At 37.0% G+C, this 4,472-nt stretch overlaps 1 long non-coding RNA gene across 1 annotated transcript; it reads left to right on the top strand.

Annotated features, from left to right (window-relative positions):
- Window positions 1-2,138: 2,138 nt before the first annotated feature.
- Window positions 2,139-3,315, top strand: LOC128286614 (uncharacterized). The gene is made up of 2 exons (XR_008277233.1): window positions 2,139-2,256; window positions 3,071-3,315. It is a non-coding gene; the product is annotated as an uncharacterized LOC128286614 (long non-coding RNA).
- The last annotated feature ends 1,157 nt before the right edge of the window (window positions 3,316-4,472 follow it).

The raw sequence follows: 4,472 nt of genomic DNA, 5'->3' as shown, positions 1-4,472 counted from the left end.
TTAACTTTGCAAAATAAGAACAGATCTGAGATGATAAGTACTTACCCCTTACTCCTACTTGATTTCCTCGCAATCCGGTGTAGATCTAACCTTAGAACAATGGTCAAACCCGAATCCAAGGGTTTGAAGAAGTTTCGGCAATAAGCCCCTAAACCAATGGTACTTTCGGCTTTTAGGTGGTGAAGGAGATGATAATGTGGAACTATAACCTTGAAGTAAAATTGCCTTAAGGTATCTAGGATTAAGAAAAGATAATCGTAGATTAATAAAAACAAAGAACATAGAAGGACCTGGCTTTGAAGAAATCGGCACAAGCAAAGATCACGTGTTTTCGGCTTTTGTGATTTTGGCAAAGGTGCTGATGATAAGCGTGTTTGATGAATAGTTTTGAAGTAGAAAAATAGAAGAAGAAGAATAGGGAGGTGGTGGTTTTGCTAGAGAGGAAAAGGAGAGGAAAACAACCCTAAGGTGTTAAAGCGAAGAAAAAACGGCACCACTCAATACCCTAAGTGCCGAAATACCAACCTAATACCCCCGCCTATTTTCCTCTTCAATTCCCATAATTGGCCAACTCCTAGCCTCATCCAAATCCCTTAAATCTCTCCCTTATCCCTCCTTAATCCAAGCATTTAAACTGATCCAACTCTCTTCTAGCGAATCCACGAACTCCAACACTTACCCTCCCGCACTTAAAAATAAATGCATCTATTTGTCAACACAGGAATCGATCCCATGCCTTCCCACCGCTCCACACGCCAATTTTCTAGGAGCCTAGTGGCGTCACCCTTGCCACTTTATCAAGGCTCTTTTGTGATGCAATTTACCCACAACTCTACTTAAGGGCCACTTAGCGTAACCCCTAACTCCTAAGTCTAAAATTCCAAAAATTCAACTGGTTTTGGCCAACTCATGGGCCTTCCATAAGCCCATTTACTTACTCAAAATATTAATTTCACATCCAAATACAATAATTTAAAGTCTTTATAAAATATTGAAAACCACGAATAAATCCAGAAAAATCGGGATGTTACAACTCTACCCTCCTTAAAGAAATTTCGACCTCGAAATTTTACCTTATCGAAACAGCTTGAGGTACTGTTGACGATAGCCTCCTCGCCTCCCAAGTAGCTTCTTCTTTGCCATGGTTTCTCCAAAGTACTTTCACTAGTGGAACCGATTTCCTTCTCAACATCTTGACGTCATGATCAAGTATTCGCACAGGTTCCTCTTCGAAAGTTAAATGTAATATCCTGATTTTGGGCCTAGTCGGAATAGTGGTTTCGTGACCACAAAATCCGATATAGAAATAATTATTTTATGATTATTTTAAGGTCTATGATATGATTGCATGATTGTGTGAAAATTTCGTGAAGAAATTTTATGCATAAAGTGCTTAATTTGAAATTTGGGACTAAATTGAATAAATTGCAAAACTTGTGTTCTAGAAGTATTTTGCATAAAATTGAATTAGATTATTAATTAGAGGTCCTTAAAGAGTAATTTTACCAATTTCTAAGTCTATGGACAAAATTGGACATGGATGGAATTTTGGAAAGTTTAGTAGTAAGGGCATTTTGGTCATTTATGGGTAAAATGAATTAAAATACAAAATTAAAAGCCAATTTTGCTCATCTTCAACCCCATGGCTGAATATAGCAAGGAGAAACCATGGCTAGGGTTTTTCAAGCTTCCAAGCTCGATTGTAAGTTCGTTCTAGCCTCGTTTTTAATGATTTTTACGTTTTTGGAGTCCCGGTAGCTCGATTTAGATTATGCTAGCAATAATTTAACCTAGGGTTTATATTTGGAAAAATACCCATAGGTGAAATTTGTGTATTTTTGTGTTTTATGATAGAATATGAAGTTTTAAATTATGTTAGACAACTTGTGCTACTCGGTTTTAAGTGAAAACGAGCAAAAGGGCTTAATCGGTAAAAATACCTAATAGTCATAAGTACATGTTAGAGTGAGAGTTTGATGTTGCCATAGAAGGAAAAAATGATCAGCATGTCATAAAACATAAGAAAATAGGCTGAATTTTAATTTACGAGCTTTGGGGCAAAAGTGTAAATATGCAAAAGTTTAGGGGCAAAATTGTAATTTTTCCAAAATATGATTTTGGGTCAATTTGAATAATTTGAGTCCTAATTAGACTATATTTTAAATGATAGAGCAAGGAAAACTGAAATTCGGGCTAAAATGGGGAAAATACCAAGTGGTGGACGAAATGGTAAAAATAGCCATTTTCGCATACGAGGTAAGTTCATATGTAAATGTTGGTAACATAGTTATTATTTTAAATGTTTTAATGTTTTTAAATGATATGATAATTATTATGAAATATTATACTTGTGATAATTGTTTGATAATATGTAATTATGTGAATTACTTGATGAGTATGAACTATCACCGAAGTATCGATTTCGATATTCCGTGGAAGACGGCAAAGATGTGAGATCGAGGAAAAAAGCCCGTTTGAACCTTAGGAATAGATTAGGATACAAGTGACATGTCACTAGGATGGTTGAGCATCCGAACTCGTTGAGTTGAGTCCGAGTTCACTTATGGATGCGAATGTCCGAACTCGTTGAGTTGAGTCCGAGTTCGTGAGATGTAACTAGGCATCCGAACTCGTTGAGTTGAGTCCGTGTTCACTTATGGATGCGAACGCCCGAGCTCGTTGAGTTGAGTCCGAGTTCACTTATGGGCGGGTTACATGGTAGCTTGGCTACATATGTGGCACTTATGTGCAAGTTATCCATGTATCCGAATTATATTCCGATGTGTTCAACGGGTAAAGTTCTACTCAAATGGAGGAATACTCAAGATGAAAGGGACGTATTGGTAAGTGTTGTGAAATGGATAATTTGAACAGGTATGTACTTAACCCTCGGGTTGAAAACTCGATATAACAACAATATGGTAAGATGATAAATGAAAAGGTGATATGAATGTCTTGGTGATGATTATGCAAATGATGTTTTATGTTTGCTTATATGGTTATGTTACTTGCTATTTGCATGTGAGCTTACTAAGCATTTATGCTTACTCCTCCTTTTCATTCCTTGTAGTGTTGACAAGCCAGCTCGGAAATCGGAAGCGGTCGGAGGCACGCTCACACTATCCGTATACCATCTTGGCATAATGGCTTGTATATTTTGAGTATGGCATGTATAGCATTATAATCATTTTGTATATATGGTCTTATGATATGGTTATTGAGTGGTATGGAAATAGAAATGCTTGGTAATGATTAGCCATTGGAATGGCTAATCATGATCATATTTGGTATTATGTATGTCAAATTGCTAGCTAATCCATGGAAACCATGAAATAGATAAAATTTACCATAAAATAGATTCAGACAGCAGCAGTGACGTGAGTTTTAAAAATCACTAAAAATAGTATAAATGGTATTAAATAATGAATAAGTTATGGAATCGAAGCTTGATGAGTCTATTTTCATATGGAATAAGCGAAACAGGTATATGAGCTATATTTTATGAGATGTTTAAATTTTTGTGAAACAGGACCAGAGAGATTTCTGGATCCCCTGTTATGACTTTGGAAATTCACCATAAATTGTACAAAGATAATTAGAAGTCACACTTTATATTTACAGATTCCTTATTGAGTCTAGTTTTATTAGAGACAAACTTCATAGTCATTGAAGCTCTGTACAGGGAGATATCTGATTCGTAATACACAGAGGTCAGAGTAGTTGAACCCTGAAACAGGGGAGATTTTAACTAATAAACTGTACTAATTGGCCCAACAAAAAATTCTAGAAAAAAATTAGTAGATATATATATGAGTCTAGTTTCAGGAAAAATTTACGGAATTGAATTTTGAGTTTCGTAACTCGAGATATGATTTCTAAAGCGACTGTGATGCAGTTAGCCAGCTTGTCTGGAAATTTTAAAATGAATTGTATGAGCTGTTTAATTAATGAATTAAGTCCGTTAACACCTCGTGTTCGACTCCGGAAACGGTCTCGGGTACGGGGTGTTACATTAAATCTGACTGTACCTCGATTTTTGCAACTGGTATGATATGAGTTGGGTCAGATCGATACCGCCTCAGCATGGATACATGAAAAATGTCGTGGATACGATGCGATTCGGTGGTAACTCTAGCCGATAAGCCATCGGTCCAACCCGCTTAACAATTTGGTAAGGCCCAATAAACCGTGGGCTTAACTTACCCTTCTTACCAAATCTCAAAATTTTCTTCCAAGGGGAAACCTTCAAGAAAACCATGTCCCCAACAGCGAACTCAATTTCTTTGCGCTTCAGATCCGTATACGACTTCTGTCTATCCGATGCTGCCTTTAACCGTTCCCTAATTAGCCTAACCTTGCTTTCAGTGTCTGCCACCATTTCCGGTCCAAGCACTCGTCGTTCACCCAACTCTGTCCAACACGTCGGCGTACGACATCTTCGCCCATAAAGCGCTTCATATGGAGCCATCTGA

This window comes from Gossypium arboreum, chromosome 13 (assembly GCF_025698485.1).
Source record: "Gossypium arboreum isolate Shixiya-1 chromosome 13, ASM2569848v2, whole genome shotgun sequence".
NCBI classification, from domain to species: Eukaryota; Viridiplantae; Streptophyta; class Magnoliopsida; order Malvales; family Malvaceae; genus Gossypium; species Gossypium arboreum.
Note: the sequence above shows the minus strand (reverse complement) of the source record. Positions and strands in the feature narration are given on the sequence as shown.